General features: G+C 35.8%; 1 protein-coding gene across 1 annotated transcript in view; it reads right to left on the bottom strand.

Annotated features, from left to right (window-relative positions):
- LOC134666119 (apoptosis-resistant E3 ubiquitin protein ligase 1) overlaps positions 1–18,871 on the bottom strand; it is a 68,264-nt gene that overhangs the window by 40,874 nt on the left and 8,519 nt on the right. The gene's annotated exons all lie outside the window — the stretch shown is intronic.

Below are 18,871 nucleotides of genomic sequence, written 5' to 3'. Positions count from 1 at the left end.
GGTTAAATAATTTCAAATGAACACTTTCCTCTTTGGTTATCAATCACCTGTCACAGTATTTATGAAGTAAACGTGTTTTGATCAGTAATTGTCACTTGTCAATTGAATATTAGATTTTCCGCAAATTTTGATTTTACAATAAATTTTTAAATAAAACAATACCTGAGAAACGTGTTTTCTACAAAAGGTGCAGGAGCAAAATTTGGAGAACCTCCATTTCCAGCAAGATTGTGCACCAGCACAGTTAACTCTAAGTGTGCGATATTATTTAGACCAAGAGTTCCCTGGCAGATGGATTGGAGTTGGACGCAACGGCCCAGTCGCATAGCCCCCTCGAAGTCCCGATCTTCGCACGGGAATTAATTACCCTCGATGAACTTCGTCAAAAGCTAATTGAGGTGTTCAATTCTGTGAAACCAATGAATTTATTCTTGGCAGACTAAATAATCTCAAGAGTTTTCATAAGAATCAGAGTTATGTGTCCAGAAAAGCGGTGGTCATTTTCAATACATATTAAAATACGTTTCGTTAAAGTAGGTGCACACTGATCTACTTATTGAAAGTGTTGAAACGTAGGTATTTTAAGATTGTGTTACATTCGGTAGATTACGTATATTAATAAATGATTTCATTTAAATTAATTCGCTTATTATTTACCATAAATTGTATCAGGGTACTTAAAACTAAACCGCTTAACTTAATGCCAGTCCAGACGGGAATAGTTTTACTCCAATCTGATTAAATTGTTTGATCAAATCAGGTGGTGTGGTGTGGTTGCATACTCCATTTTGCTCGCTGATTCCCTTTTATTCGATTGTAAGATTATGACCGATAAAATGGAGGTGCTAACTTCAAAATCTGTTCTTATTTATTGTACACATTACAAAATGTAACCTGTAATGGTGTACTGATGTCAACTTTCTAGCATTAATTGTAGTTTCGGCTCTGCGTGATGATGATGAGTCAGTCAGCCAGTCATCCAGGACACGTAAATTTAACGCTGTTTTTTAGGGTTCCATACCCGAAGGGTAAAAACGGGACCCTATTACTAAGACTTCGCTGTCCGTCTGTCTGTCTGTCACTTGGCTGTATCTCATGAACCGTGATAGCTAGACAGCTGAGATTTTCACAGATGATGTATTTCTGTTGCCGCTATGACAACAAACAGAATAACATAAATTATGTAAGTAAGGTCCTATACAACAAACGTGATTTTTGATGGTTTTTGCGTATTGGAACGGAACCCTTCGTGCGCGAGTCCGACTCGCACTTGGCTGGTTTTTTTAATCCTGTTGGCACCTCAGACAGTGGAGAGACACTCCTGACTTCGGGCAAACTCGGCTCCGTTCGGCTCAGCATTGCTGCGAGCAGTTATAAGGGTTGCTACCATTTGACGTCCTTTTGCATGCACGACCACAGATAAGATAATGACTTGAATTTTGACAACCCTAAATAGCCGAACGGGATAGTACCATACATTAAAAAGGGATAGCAAGATTCATCCCTGAATCGCTATCAAACTTCGGTTTTGTAGGAAGTGTCCATTATGGTACTTACGGTAGTACCAAAGAGTAAGATAGTACTATTATTTAGTATGTATATATTTGTTGGTTGTCATTTTGTTTATGGCTGCGTTCAAAACTGTTTGCATATTGCTGGCTTTAACAGACTACCGCACCGGACCGCGAACTTGGTGTGTCCCGGCGTACTTTCAATCGTGTGTCAGAGGACCTACCGCGAACAACGTAGTTCGCAAATTTTACTCCTATTCGCGGTAGACCCGCAGTACGTTCGTTAAAACCATACCGCCGGGCGCGGTGCGGTAGTTTGTTACGGCTTCATGACGTCGGGCAGTTATATTCCGTTTCTGAACGCATCTATAAAGCTTGACAACCAACAATGACAATCTTTTGTGACAGGGACACTATTTAGTGTCATTTATGTGTCATTGCTCGCAATAATGTGGACATGACTCCAAATTTGATTAAATAATTAATCGTTTAATTATTTTTTTACCTGAGATTTGATTTTGTTCTCTAGTCAATAAATAGCACTGAAATATATTTTTGATATAAAAAAATGAGTACCTACAAAAAATTTGAAAAACATACTGATTTTTTAAAAATAAATTTGCATTATAAGAAATCTTTGTGTTATTTATTGATTAGAAATCAAAATTAAACCTCAGGTAAGAAATTAATTAAATGATTAATTATTTTATCAAGTTTGGAGTCATGTCCACATTATGCTAGCAATGACGCCAATCTGTCCGATTTCTGTTATTTAAAAAGCATTGTTAAAATCTAAATACGCGATAATTCGAATGTTGTGGATCTATGTTATCGACTCAAAACCCTTGATTTAATATAATCTTCAATTTGCGGAACTCCAGTGTACCGTACCGACAGGACAGCCATCATGTTTGACAGGTACGTTGGTAGGAACATTTTGTATGGGAATGATCATTCTTTCGTTATTTTGTTTTCGTAAATTTTTTCAATGTTTTTAATAGTTATTCTGCTATTCTAGGCCAAGACTAATCCAACAAATCAAAAACCATGAAAATCGGTCCAGCCGTTCTCGAGTTATGGATGCTGGAACAAACACGACTTTGTTTTATATATATAGATTAGAATTAGTATTAGATTAGTATTCCTTCGCTAAGCGAAAACTTCGTTAGTCGATCAATATTTTGTCTTTCAACCCATTAAGGGATAAAAAATCTTAACCAAATACTAATTTTACTCAGCTATGACTTTGTCATCTTCACGAAAGGGTATAATTATGCAGCATTATTAATTTAAGAGTCGGTTTGTTGGCAGCCTGTTGCTCGGCAACTCTTCACCTTGGCCCGGCACTTACCGAGTAATTGAAGACACGCCGTCAACTTGCCACGAAAAGGTTTTGTTAATAATAACTTATATTCCTGAATGAAAAAAAATCACAAATTTTATGTCGCTTTACCATTTTCTATCTAAAAAATATTATAACTTCTAGATTATGATTCAACAAGTATCTACTTAAGCTGCTCGATGTTCTCAAGCTGTTTGGTATTGGTAATTTGGTAGACTCAAAAGAGTCATCTCACCCGCATTTATTGATACGCATGTGGTTCTTAACGACACAACTGGAGATCGAAACAAGATGAAAGTCTTAATATATTGTGGAACAGAATCGGCCTCTCAAAGTGAAAGCAGATATAAGCATGAACGGGCTCACACGAGACGACGTACAGGATGGCGCAAAGTGGAGGAAAGCAAGTAGGAAAGCGCACCCTGGCAAAGGCCGGGATAGCTCTAGGTAGAAGAAGAGAAGAATCGGCCTCTCAGTATAGTTGTAACCGGGAAAACATTTGTGACTATAGATTATAAAAGTACAGATGTAGTGCATACTAGTTACATCGTGCAACGGATAGTTGTTTGGCCGGATACCGGATACCGGATATTCGGCCTGACTATCGGCCGCGTACAAATGTTATGTAATCTGTGGTCGCGCCCACGTTGGGCGCCATTTTTTAAATAAGGACTTGCAGACTTGTAATAATATTCGTCGTTATGTTACCCTCTTCGCATTCCGTTTTTACTATGTATTGCATACAGTATAAATAGATACACTTAATAGTACAACAACTAAGCTCATACGATACGCACGCAAGATTTATTATTTAAGAACAACTAATGCTCCTTTATTCTTAAAAAAAAATAGAATGGGACCGGACACATCTAAATTGAATGGGAGGGGAGATCCAAAAGTAGACGAACAATCTGAAAAGTAGTAAATAAAGATGTGTACAACTTGGAATTAAAAGGGAGAACAAAAAGCCAATTTTTAGCACACCTCTCGGAGGATTGTAAAAATCCATTGAAATGGAGGTTACTGGTTACTATATTATTATGTAGATTAAGTATTACGTTTATAAAATTACTAGGTATCATTATATTACAAAGTACAAATAAGTAATACTTATTACTTAAGCATTTTACCGCGCCGCAGTGAGTTACAACATAACGACCGCCACTCCTCACCTCGGTCTCTACGGGGAATTATGATAACGGTTTTTCTTTGTAAAACTTTATTCTTGCCCGATGAAACTGGATAAACAAGCTCTTGGGAAAATAATAAAACGTTGGAACGTAATAAGAAAACTTGAGTTTTTCAAGATTTTATTTAAACTTGAACGTGTGACATTGCAAATGGTTTTCGTTGGACTCGTACATAAAACATCACGTTTTATTCACACATATTTTCTACTATGTTGTGCATATAGATATGGCGATAAACTAATAATACTAATATATAGTAATTGGAATTTAATTTAAATCTTAATGTTAAGTAGGGGTCATTCATTAATTACGTCACACGTATTTCTAGGTTTTTTGACCCCTCCCCCCTCCTTGTCACACTTGGTCACATTTGGCAAACCCCTCCCCACTAGTGTGACGTGACATTTTTTCTACGAAATCGCCAAGTCGAATTAAGTAACTACCTAAGTATTATTAATATTTTATCAAAATATTTTTGACGATATAAATATTAGTAATTTTATAACCCAAAACTGCTTAGGAAAGAAAATTAAACGAATAAAAAGATTATCGTTTTAAAAACTTGTTATTTAAATGTACAGCGAATAAAATAATTTAAATAAATTTTCGGTTACTGATGAAGTTAAAGTGACGTCACAAAGTTTGTGTCTCCCCCCTCCCCCATGTCACAATATGTCACATTTTCTTGACCAGGGAGGGGGTCAAGAAAATGTGTGATGTAATTAATGGATGACCCCGTACACCAAAAAATATTCATGGAAAGACAAATCAGTATTTCATTGGTACTTAAGGTAAGCGTGTAGAAGTGCACTAAAACAGCTTCTACTCGTATTTAGCCATTAAAAAGCTAATTTCTACAGATAGGAATCTCGGAGGAGCCGGGCTCGTAAACATGGTGGCTCGTGCCTCACGCGATGGTGTGATGTAACCCGCGGATTACCCGCGAATAATGTTGCAAACTTAAATGAAGACTACTTCATTTAAGTTTGCACTACATTATTAAATATTTGTCGTCAGAAGCACTGAACAAAAAATGACAGGATACCTACCCATACTTCCATGACAAGCAATGATGGGTAATAGCAATGACGACCATTTATATTAAAAAAAAACGTCTGTTGTAAAATTTTACTAACAATAAGACAAAATGATAAATTTTAACAAAATTGGGTATGTGACGTATTCTGGTCTAACTGTAAAGAGGTTCACATAGGTTTTTTACATATTTTGAATATTATTTATTCAACTATTTGCCAGGACAATGTTCTAGAATGGAATAAATAATATTCAAAATATGTATAAACCTATGTGAACCTCTTTACAGTTAGACCAGAATACGTCACTTACCCAATTTTGTTAAAATTTATCATTTTTCTTTGTCTTATTGTTAGTAAAATTTTACAATACACGTTTTTTTATATAATTGGTCGTCATTGCTATTACCCAAGTCTGAAAAACATCCTCATGAAATCAACACCTAAATTATTGTAAAATTTTCTCTGTAAATAAATTGTGTTCGTTTAACTAATCGTTTCTGTGATTTGCGTGACCATAACAGCCCAAGACCTTAATTAATCCGTGTCCCAAGCAGAAGCAGTTTATTTAAACGGATCAGACAGAACAGATACCTTAAATCGTATAGGTATCTTAAGTATTGAGCGTAGAAACAAAGTTAGAGAAGATATCGAACCTCGTGTGTACGTCGGCGTCGAAATGGCAAAGGTCAGAAACTTCGTCGGTACAATCTTCAAAAGAAAACTTTGAGCTAGGCCAAATCAATTAATTCCAAAACTTGAAGTTGTTTTTAGATATTCTTATAGCAGTCTGTAATAAGTTTTGCCGACAGCCAGCTAGCTAGTGGCGTGTAGAGTTGGTAAGAACTCACCTCTGAAAGGGTCTAGCCGTGTTTGTATGGGGCATCGGCCCCAGAAGCCAAATTGATTGCCGTTTTGCCAATTTATTAGGCCAGATGTAAGATGCTATTTCACCAAAAAAATAACCCTAAAATGCTGCAGGTTTTTGAGAAAATTAAAAAAAAAGAAATTTGGTTTTCATTTTTTTTTATCTAAACTACCGAACCGATTTTTTTGTAACTTATACACATTATGTAAGTAATCTAGATGAATTATTAAAAAAAAAATGGAGTTTCAAATATCCTTATAACTAGTAATATTTTCACTTTTAATTTTTCAAAATTTTTTTTTTTATATTTCCGAAATAGGGACACCCACCAATTTTGGGTATTTTATGTATAAATTAATGTTCTATAACATATATTTTTTTCAAAAATATTCATTTGGCTCAACAGGGTAAAAATACCTAAGTATGTATGTATGTAATGTATGAACAGACACAACCGGGAGAACTCCCGGTCCCATATCGACCACCGCGCCGCTCTGTACGAATTTGAATTTCGAACGTAACAAATTGCTAAAATGGACTATAATATAGTCTATAATAATAATATTATTATTATTGGCTGTATGCGGCTTGGTTGTCGTCGCGTCACGAAATTAAAAAACCGGCCAGGTGCGATTAGGACTCGCGTTTCTAGGGTTCCGTACATAAGTCCGACTCACGCTTGACTGCACATTTCTAATAGGTTTTCCTGTCATCTGTAAAGAACTATTTTGAGTATTTTTTTCAAAATTTTAGACCCCGTAGTTTCGGAATTAAAGGGGGGGAATGGTCATTTTTGGCTATTTTCTTAAATAACTTCGAACCTATGTATTTTAAAATTATATAAAAATATGTCCATCTTTGGGTCACGAATTTACATATGTGTACCAAATTTCGACTTAATTGGTCTAGTAGTTTCCGAGAAAATAGGCTGTGACAGACGGACAGACAGACAGACAGACGCACGAGTGATCCTATAAGAGCTTACGTTTTCCTCTAAGGACAGCGGGCTTTTAAGGGTTCCGTACCCAAAGGGTAAAACGGGACCCTATTACTAAGACTTCGCTGTCCGTCCGTCCGTCCGTCCGTCCGTCTGTCACCAGGCTGTATCTCACGAACCATGATAGCTAGACAGTTGAAATTTTCACAGATGATGTATTTCTGTTGCCGCTATAACAACAAATACTAAAAACAGAATAAAATAAAGATTTAAATGGGGCTCCCATACAACAAACGTGATTTTTGACCAAAGTTAAGCAACGTCGGGAGTGGTCAGTACTTCGATGGGTGACCGTTTTTTTTTTGCTTTTTTTTTGTTTTTCTTTTTTGCATTTTGGTACGGAACCCTTCGTGCGCGAGTCCGACTCGCACTTGCCCGGTTTTTCTATATAATCAATCGCATATTCTCGAAGCCGTTTACAGATATTGCTAAGAACGTATAGTTAGACCGTAAAAAGTCTGCAGCGATGTTGATAGCCCACGCAGTGCAAGTGTCATTTTAAACGTCAAACTTCTATTAAATTATGTCGTATACTTAACACTTACACTGCGTGGGCTATCAAATCCGCTGCAGACTTTGTTTGGTGCGACTTTAGTAATGTAACGATCTTGGAGATTTTGAAAATATTTTGTGTATAATCTCCTTTTTTTTGCATTGCAAGATCAATATCAACGCACCTCATATTAAAACGGAACTTTTTAGTGAGCCGCGTTTCCCGCCTTTTTATTTTTTAATTTCGTGACGCGACGACAAGCAAGCCGCATACAGCCAATAATAATATAGTCCATTTTAGCAATTTGTTACGTTCGAAATTCAAATTCGTACAGAGCGGCGCGGTGGTCGATATGGGACCGGGAGTTCTCCCGGTTGTGTCTGTTCATACATTACATACATACATACGGTATTTTTACCCTGTTGAGCCAAATGAATATTTTTGAAAAAAATATATGTTATAGAACATTAATTTATACATATAATACCCAAAATTGGTGGGTGTCCCTATTTCGGAAATATAAAATAAAATATTTTGAAAAATTAAAAGTGAAAATATTACTAGTTATAAGGATATTTGAAACTCCATTTTTTTTTTAATAATTCATCTAGATTACTTACATAAAGTGTATAAGTTACAAAAAAATCGGTTCGGTAGTTTAGATAAAAAAAAATGAAAACCAAATTTCTTTTTTTTTAATTTTCTCAAAAACCTGCAGCATTTTAGGGTTATTTTTTTGGTGAAATAGCATCTTACATCTGGCCTAATAAATTGGCAAAACGGCAATCAATTTGGCTTCTGGGGCCGATGCCCCATACAAACACGGCTAGACCCTTTAAGAAAAAATCTTGAAAGTACGCAAAACGCAAAACGTTCAAACTGATAAACAAGACCAAGTGCGGGTAGTTCGAAAAACTCGCGCGGCTAGAAGATGTTGATGTCAACTTAAGCCAGTCTTCTCCGAGACCACGGGGACAACGCCGTCCTCGAAACGTCGGAGGTAAATCTTAAAACTTAAATACGCGATTAAGTCCCGTTGTGTTAAAACGATTACAGTTTTTAGACAACATAAAGAAATAAATGTTCTTATCAGAATTCGAACACGATTTTTTTTTTGTTTATATTGAAATCTTTATTATACAAAAGAAAACTGATAGCCAACCTTAAAAGGCAAAGCAAAGAAATTATAAAATTAAGTATGCTTTGCCTTGTTTGACTGCCCAGCTAATCTTGCCGTTAAAAATCCTTTTGTAGCAGATAGTAAATTGGCAAATTTAAGGATATTCAGCTAACTATCCCACCAATCTGCGTAAATATCATTAGCATTTTGAAGCCAGCAAATTTCTCATGGGAAGCAAAACTTCATTTCAGTTCGTGGATGAATTAGCATAACATCTAAATCTCGCACGAATGGTGAAACAGGTGGTGTCGGTTGGTACAATCTTTATCCAAAATATCGATACTTACGGAAGAAGAGTCAATTTTTTTTTTTCAAAAAAAAGAAAAGAAAAAAAATTAAAAAAAAGAAAAAGAAAAAAGAAAAAGAAAAAAAGGAAAAAAGAAAAGAAAAAGGAAAGGAAGGGAGAAGAAGAAAAGAAAAAGGAAAGAAAGAAAGAGTCTAATTATCTTTAGGTACACTTGTCAATAGCGGAAGCAGTTATAAAGTTGACCCAAAAATTTTTTATTAAGCTATGAGCTTCATCACATATGTTCCTTGAGTAATTCTAAGCATTTCAAGCCTGGGAGGCAATAAGAAATGTGTGTCTACTCGGATTTGTAATGGATTCAAACTTTCAACCCCTTTTTAACCCTGTTAGGGGATGAATTTTACAAAACGCTGAAATTACTTTTCCTGTCTTTTAATAATATCCCCAAATACAAAGATTCAAGTCCCGCGTTCGAATTTTTTTTTGATATCCATACAAACTTTCCACCGCTTATTCACCACCTTAAGGGATGAATTTTCGAAAACGCTGAAATTAGTTTTCTTTTATTTTAATAATATATCGTTTTACGAAGTTTCAAATTCCTAGCTTAAAATAAAACTTGAACCCCATACAAACTTTCATCCCCTTTTTAACCCCCTTAGGGGTTGAATTTCTCAAAATCGCTTCTTATCTCTTGTACACTTTATAAATGTAATCTAGTGTGCAAATTTCAACTTTCTATCTTTTGTAGTTTCGGCTCCGCGTAGCAAAAATCTCCAACCAAATTTTTCACCTTTTTACGTTTTTCTTGTAAAATTACTATGAAACTGGATAAAACAAATATCAACAATGAATTCTACGTCTTTGGTTTATACGAAAATGATACCAAACTTGCCCTAGTACCCACCAGGATCAGAATAGATTTTTTTTAAAGATGACGGGTGGCGGCCGTCTTTGTACCCCACCCTCCCCCCCACCCCTGGCTAGAAATGCTTAGAATTACTCAAATATCAGATGTGATGAAGCTCATAGCTTAATAAAAAAATTTTGGGTCATGTATGGAAGCGTTACATAACTGATTCCAGTACAAGGCAATAAGATGGGGGTAAGTAATAGAACGTATACAAACCTATAATATATTGCTCAGAATATATAAATTCAATTAGTATAATTTTGAATGGCATAACGTGCAATTAGTATAACGTGCGATACGTATAACAATGAATTCTATAATTTTATATTGTATAATGTACTTTACATATAATATCGTTTATGATAAGTAGGAAAATGTATAACATTGAAATAATATAATATACAAAACGAATATCACACAATAAATATAAGAGATGCAATTACGACGATAGCATGGATAGTAAAGTTGCTCCATAAAATGTTTTTCTAATTATGTATGTATGTATGTATGTCACTTTATTGCACATAAACAGGTTTACATAAAATGGACAAAAACAAAACAAAAATAAAAATGTTATGTACAAAGGCGAACTTATCCCTAAAAGGGATCTCTTCCAGCTAACCTTTGAGAAAATGCGAAAGGATCAGATACTAACAGGTAATTATGTGTGGGTAAGAAGAGAAATTATATTCACTCTTAATTTTTTTTTTGTATAAACAATATACTTAGAGTTTGCCGTGATTAGTACGTAATTACGTGTTTTCCATAACGTAACCTAACCTAACCCACTTTTCTGGTAGCAGTTTTTTTTCTCCGAGGGGTCGCAGTTCAAACCTAACCTAACCCACTTTTCTGGTAGCAGTTTTTTTTTCTCTGAGGGGTCACAGTTCAAACCTAACCTAACCCACTTTTCTGGTAGCAGTTTTTTTTCTCTGAGGGGTCACAGTTCAAACCTAACCTAATCTACTTTTCTGGTAGCAGTTTTTTTTCTCTGAGGGGTCACAGTTCTAACCTGACCTAATCCACTTTTCTGGTAGCAGTTTTTTTTCTCTGAGGGGTCACAGTTCAAACCTAACCTAATCCACTTTTCTGGTAGCAGATTTTTTTCTCTGAGGGGTCACAGTTCTAACCTAACCTAACCCACTTTTCTGGTAGGAGTTTTTTTTCTCTGAGGGGTCACAGTTCAAACCTAACCTAACCCACTTTTCTGGTAGCAGTTTTTTTTCTCTGAGGGGTCACAGTTCTAACCTAACCTAACCCACTTTTCTGGTAGCAGTTTTTTTAAAGGTCACAGTTCAAACCTAACCTAACCTACTTTTCTGACAGTTATTATTGGTTAAGTACTATAAACTTTGAAATTCTGAGCTATCCTATCCAAATAATTTTACCAATGTTTTGTTCAGATAATTATATGATATTTTATTAATTATTTTAATTTATACGCGTAATAAATGTTATATTAAATATAGTTAGTTTATATGTATAGTATACCAAACAACGATATGTATATAGAATGTTATATTATTTTTATGTTATACTAATTGAAAATATACATTTAGTGCATTATACATAAGATGATTATACTTTTTGAACGTTTATAAACTGAAATTATACCAAAAGTGCATATTCATTATGAGACGCACCCATAAGATGGGGTAGTTAACGCCCAGATATTTATTAATGATTTAAAATATTATGTTAATATTGACAATTATTTGCCCACAGTCATCTCAGATTTCGGTATCAATTACTACAGAAATCCGATTCAACGTTTTCGAGTAGTCTTGAAATCAATTTCGTCAGTAAATATTGACTTTCCCACTTACCAGTTGGAGCACTCGATTTTAGCCCTTAAAGCTCTGCCTACACAAAGCGATGAAAAACGTATACTTCTTACGGAAGCCAGACGCAATTAAGACAATATCTGAAAGGTACACTTTTTCATTTTCCTTTGTAGTTGGGTAATATTATAACTTAAGCGAAAATGAGATTAATTTATACAACTGCGTACCTAAAAGATAGACGATATTAATCTGAGAATTAACGATGATTATTAAATGTATTTTCTCAAACATGCAATGAAATATTGATGTTATGTTCCTTATAATAGGCTGCGAAGTATGACGTTTCAGGTGCGGCTAGGACAAAAGGTCTTTAATGGAATTTCATACAAATCTTGCAGGCCTAGGCCGGCAAAGTCCTTTTTTTTAATTTTCATTTCACAGATATTTGTGACACAGCATCGTAGCATTCATCCATTAAAAAAAACTAGAGGCAGTTTTTGCTTTATGGTTCGTAATGACACTCTGCCACTACGCCTATAAAAAAAAAAAAAACAATGTTTGCTATAATTTGCAGTTTTAATTGTATAAAATCAACATGAACTTAATAAATAATACATTATTAATCAAATTCTATAATTTTAAATTATAAATTTAACTACACAAATAAAAACATTTGAAATATTTCATCTAAACGTTAGCGATAAAAAGGTCTACTCAAACACGCGTAGTTATTTTTTTTAAATTGTTATGGAGGTAAAGTTGAAAATTTTTAATTCTGTTTTATTGGATTTATGGTGCGTTGTTGATTTTTTTACTTTAATATGAGTTCCAACGAAATAATAAAATTAATATTAATTGTAATCGTAGGTGTTGGAATTGGCAGCGTAAGCAGAATTGAATTTAAATAACTTGCTGCCTCTGCCGCCAAGTCAAAGACGAAGTATGAAAAATGGCGAGAAACTAAGAAAAATGGCTTACAGTTTATTAGAAACAGTTTTGTGGCATATTTTAAATATGTAACTGCAAATTCGTCAACACTGTGGAAATTATACTTATTTTCTCCATGCATAAAGCAACGGTGTATGTGAAACATGATATCAACATGAAAGACTATGTAACCGTATGTGACGAAAACGACAGTCAGACGGATACAGGGCGAAAAAATCAAAGATACATGAAAATATACGGGTAGTAAAAATACACGACTCGTGTAAAACATACGCGTGATAATGATAAAGGTACGTGTTGGTTATATTATATTTTGGGTGTAGTTTACTTTTAGTTTTTTCTATAAATAAAACTTGGGTTTAGTGGATTTTTTATTTTATTTATTTCATTGCATGTTTGAGAAAAGCACTATACATACCTCGGCGGGAAATGGGGTTGCCCGCGCTCAGACCTATCGCCGTCTATATGTCTTCGGCCGGCAACCCCTTTCGTCCCGGCCTTTGTAGTAATGTAGGTACTATTACGTAGTCGTAGTTACATAACAGTATTTTCTTTGGATCAAGGAATCATTTTTCCTGTTACCTATTACGTATTTACATTTGTTTCTGTTTGATCCGCCCCGCTTAGTCTCGAGCTTTGCCTACTCGGGGCGGTTAATGGAGGGTTGTACCTACTTTACCCTTCAGAACATGTACCGGTTACACATTTCTGGGGACTTATTCTGGCATTTGCGCTAAGGCATCTATGTAGTACTAACCTTCGAGTGTTTTAACATGTTTAAGCCGTCGGTAACTGGGAGTTACCTCCATTGCGTGATTGTCTACAAACAAACAATCCGGCGCATCTTAACGACAAATATTGTTTTTGGGAGCCATATTAGGGCATTTCATAATCCGGATAAGAATTATTGATGGAGTCGCCATTGCCGGATATGGCAAGGAAGGAAAGTTTACAGATCGAAAGCTTCCTTAACGGTGGTAATTCAGCAGCCAGCACTATAAACTTATAAAGGTTCTCGGCTCGTTAATAGGCTTGAATATTCACTTTTTTTTACTAATGATATCACTCGATCAGGACTGTTTTGAGGATCAAAGGTCTACATAGGTATAAGCGGGAGCCATTGCATTAAAGCAATACAAAAGTCAGAAATAAAAGTAAAAGTCTGACAATCATACTCTACACGCGAAACGACCCTTACTAAACGGTACTTGATCATGACGTCACGATCAAGTTGAAGCTGAAAGTACGGTAAACAAGAAAATAGCGATTGATACAATCTATTTCTTAGTAAAAAAGTAAGGAAATTAATGGTACTATTTTTATTAAATTAAGAAGTTAAAAATATCAATCTTTGAAGGCATGTACTTCCAATTTTTTGTGGCCAATCTTTATGTGATAAATTGCTCACTATCCAATTCAACTACATGTTGTGTCATCATCCCTAATTGTTATTAATGCATCCTGCCATATCCCTATAGGTATGATAATTGCATCATTGAAAGATGCACTGGTTTCGCAACGAAAGCACATGCGTGACAGACACGCAATTGGTAACTTTTTTAGGGTTCCGTACCCAAAGGGTAAAACGGGACCCTATTACTAAGACTTCGCTGTCCGTCCGTCCGTCCGCCCGTCTGTCACCAGGCTGTATCTCACGAACCGTGATAGCTAGACAGTTGAAATTTTCACAGATGATGTATTTCTGTTGCCGCTATAACAACAAATACTAAAAACAGAATTAAATAAAGATTTAAATGGGGCTCCCATACATCAAACGTGATTTTTGACCAAAGTTAACGAACGTCGGGAGTGGTCAGTACTTGGATGGGTGACCGTTTCTTTTTTGCTTTTTTTTTTGTTTTTTTTTTGCATTATGGTACGGAACCCTTCGTGCGCAAGTCCGACTCGCACTTGCCCGGTTTTTGGTTGACACGCGCAATCTCTGCAACTGTGCAGTGCGCTCTGCAACCTGTGGGGGCTGGGTCGCTCGATGCCCCACTTAGCCATGTCCGGGTCGCAGCAACAAGTGCTCCCCAAAACCCATCCGACATCCGTCGCAACCGCACGCATTAAGGACGAGAGCCCTATGGAACGAACATTCTATGATTGCCAACAATGCCAACGCTACATGTTATTAGCCTAGTTTCAAGATGGTAATGCAACAATGACTCTTCCATCAACCAGTAAACTTGGTTGTGCACAAATCACGTGAGGTGTTTTCGGCTAATTTTTGACCTCCCCTCCCCCATGGTGATATTTGGTGAGGTTTTTGGCAACCCCCCCTCCCCCCACACAACCTCACGTGTATTTTTTGATTTTTTTTCATTTGACCTAATTTTAAGATAAATTGTCTTGTACATAAAAAATCGTGTTTATTTTTATATTTTCCTTAAATAGACTCGCTATTTTGAAGTGCAGAGTGAAGATCCATGTTTAAAGAAACCGAGAAAAAGTATCTACTTATGTGGTAGGTTTTTTTTTCTTAGTTTCGTTCACTGTAGAAAAATACACGTGAGGTTTCCTTTATACCCCCCTCCCCCAACGTGATCTATCGTGATTTTTTCGTGACCCCCCTCCCCCCATCGGACCTCGCGTGATTTGTGCACAAGCCCTTACGAGTCACTGCCGGTGTCAACACTGACATATACGCTGCTATCGCCTGCATAATATATTCAGTGTTGCCAGGGCTCTGGAGTCATAAGTTACGTTTCGTTTCCCTAAAAGTCACGTTTTTGCTGCTTATGTCACATTTTTATATTATTGTATTGTATGGGTAGGTAAATCGATTTTGTTACAAGAAATTCAGAAAATAATATACAGGGCCTTTTTTGGACAACTAGCCACATTGTCCGAGGTGATTACTTGATTAGGTAGGTCATACTGAACAACTTTTTCTATGAAACTAACCCCGAAATCCCAATAAAAAATGATTGTCTGTACATTCGGTTTACGGACGATAATTATTTTGCGTGATAACGTCATAAGAAAACGTGGCCGTAAAGTTACCATGCTGGAGATATGTCCACAACGTGACACTTTTTCGTGCATGCTACCGGTGTTCATCGATTTATAAGACGTTATCACGTCAAAAAATTGGCTTTCCCATAGAAATTTCGACACCCACTCGACTAAAATGTATGAAACGGCCAAAAATTTTTTTGTGATTTCGGAGTTGGTCCGATAGAAAAACTTGTTCAGTATGGCCTACCTAATCACCTCGCACAATATGGCTAGTTGTTTAAAAAACGCCCTGTATTTCACAAAAAATCTACTAACTTTACATGAGTTTTAGGGTTCCGTTCCTCAAAAGAAAAAAACGCAACCCTTAAAGGATCACTCGTGTGTCTGTCTGTCTGGCCGTCGGTCACAGCCTATTTTCACGGAAACTACTGGACCAATCAAGTTGAAATTTGGTACACATGTGTAAATTAGTGACCCAAAGACGGACATGTAACGTAAACAAATGAATTTTAAACATGGGGGCAAGCACTTTTGGGGGGTAAATGAGAAAGTTACAAATTAAGTTCCAAGGGTTCCGTACATTACCCAATTTTTAACAATGTACTTTTAAAAGTGAAACGCGAGTGAATTGCCTTTAAAAAAACCCGTAGGTGTCGGATCAAAAACGAAGTAATTAGTCCGACTCACGCTTGACTGCATATTTCTAATAAATTTTTCCTGACATCTATAGGTAAAAAACTATTTTGTATATTTTTTTCAAAATTTTAGACCCAGTAGTTTCGGAGATAAAGACGGAAAGGTATTTTTTTGGATATTTTCTTAAATAACTTCTAAACTATTTATATTAAAATTACAAAAGTTATATATTTGAGATTCTCAAAATGAGCTCTTTCATTTGATATGTAACACGATATAGTTTAAAAAACATTATATTTAATTTTCTCCTTTACCCCCCAAAAGTGGCCTCTATGTTTAAAATTCATTTGTTTACGTAAGATGTCCGTCTTTGGGTCACAAATTTACATATGTGTACCAAATTTCAACTTAATTGGTCGAGTACTTTTGGAGAAAATGGGCTGTGACAGACGGACAGACAGAAGCACGAGTGATCCTATAAGGGTTTTGTTTTTTTTTCTTTTGAGGTACGGAACCCTAAAAATATAGGTAGGTATGCGTAAATAATTTACCCCCGGATAAAAATAACACAGTAATGGTTTTTGAGCCCTCAAAAATCTCAAAATAACTGACGCAGTGCAATGAGTAATACAGACTAAAAGTAAGAGAAATGAATCATTTTAGTAAAAAAAAATAACTACTACTATCAAACTAAATAACACCGTCATGTCAAGGTAACAAGTCCCATTTTGCCACGACTATTATAATAAACATGATGGTGGATGTCAGTGCAAGTGTCAACTTGGGTGCGTTCACTGTGTTCCTAAATAATACGAATTGCAGAACTAAACTTGTCCAAAATTCGACTAGCTTCAAAAGTCACAAAAATTGCCTCAAGATCGTAAGTCACACACATGTCACACGAGAAGGCGAAAATTCACGAAAAATGTAACTTTTGTGACCATCTGGCAACACTGAATATATTACAGATTTTATTTTGTGTTTTGTATCTGTATTTTTTTATGTTATTCGACATTAAGAGACCATATACTTACATCTCTTAGTAATTGTAATACGTTAGATTGAATTGTTAGTTGTATTATTTTTGCTTGTATGTAAATTCAATGTTGATGTTGACGTGTAAAAGTGCCCTTGTGGTGGCCTATTTGCTGAATAAATGTTGATGTTTGATAAGTTACCTACTTTCTATGCATCTCGCTCGTACTGACACTACTGACGCATAAGTGTGAGCGAGATGTAGGTATAGAAAGTAAATTAAGTACGTATAGACGTTAGCGTATATGTTAGTGGTGAGACTGTCAGTGACTCGTAGTAGGTAGGCCCATAGAGTCGGTAAATCTCCGTCGACTAAAGGCCGAACTACATCCGATATGTAATCCAGGATAAAAGGTCGAGTTCTTAGCGAGCTGCGACCTCAACACAACAAAATAATTCGTTACCGTATACTACGAGTATATACACAAAAATAGGACTTGCTTATTGGTATCTGTTAAAATCTGTTTAAGGTTATTGAGCAAAATGTATTTTTAGATATACTTAAATTCAGTTATTTTTTCGGCTATGAGTTCGGTTTTTTTTGTGTTTTAGTAATTAATACCAAATAGTGACCAGTCTTCCCCATCATGTTCTGGAAATTCGAAACAAGGCAGATAACGTAAGGTTTAAATAGATACCACTGACTTACAGTCCGCCGGAGGATATCGGCCGGTCAGTTGTTTGGAACTGTAAAATTTTTGTTCTAACTGACAGGCCGATATCGTCCGGCGGCCTGTTAGTCAGTGGTCGGCTTTAGTCCTAAGTTACAATACAAAATATATTTATTTTGTATTGTTTGCACTTATACCTAATGTTATCGTTCCGCTTGGCAAAAGCGAAAGCCGCAGCCTAATGGAAAATCGTTTTCCCAAATTCCGGGATACGCCGGGTTTCTACGGGTAGGGCTTATCAGTTTTATCACAAATACCTGCTCTGACGTTGCTTACCAGTGACAGTGGTGGGTATCAAGAAGGAAGGTTACGGTTAAAGCTAGCAAATACGAAAATTATTCATCCTTCAGAAAATATTTATTCTTCCTAACTATACAAGTATAGGTATATTATACAGGTAATCTTTAAGTGTTTACATAATGCCATTATTCCGTAAATGTAATAGATAAGTACGTATATAAAAAAAAACTGACATCGGGGCCATCGAAAGTAGGTAAGTTATCCAATGAGTAAAATTACATCATTTTTTATAAAACTAGAAATAAAGTAATAACATTTTTTAGTAAATAAAAAATACATTATTTATACAGATGTAATTTTTTGTTTAGGTTGCTCAAAATGACGACCTTGTTGGAGTTGTTGGGCGATACATTGACGATCGGCCCGCCCATTGTTGTGCGATGGGCGGGCCGCTCAAATGCGAACAATATTGTCAGTTTTTATATTTCTGTCCCTAGGTACAAATGCAATGCACCAACCAGTATTCATTAGTTAATTACTCCCAAGTTTTCGTCCTTATTCCTACTCGTAGCTATAAAATTGTTAAATGCAGTATGAATTAGCCCGATAGCAAGATTAGCGGGAGTGGATGTAGTATGGTAATGCGGCAGACCGTGTAGCTGTCTAGCGAATGTTCATTGCATTTGGACCACTAAATTACGTACGGAACGGATATAGAGCCGGATATATTCTGAATATTCATGTAACTTGTAATCAGTGCGTTTAGGAATATTCGTACCTATTCAACTTATAATAGGTATTAGGCACCTATATAATGCCAG

Source organism: Cydia fagiglandana, chromosome 1, assembly GCF_963556715.1.
Source record: "Cydia fagiglandana chromosome 1, ilCydFagi1.1, whole genome shotgun sequence".
Taxonomy (NCBI): Eukaryota; Metazoa; Arthropoda; class Insecta; order Lepidoptera; family Tortricidae; genus Cydia; species Cydia fagiglandana.
The sequence above is the reverse complement of the archived record's forward strand: the minus strand, read 5'-3'. Positions and strand labels throughout refer to the sequence as shown.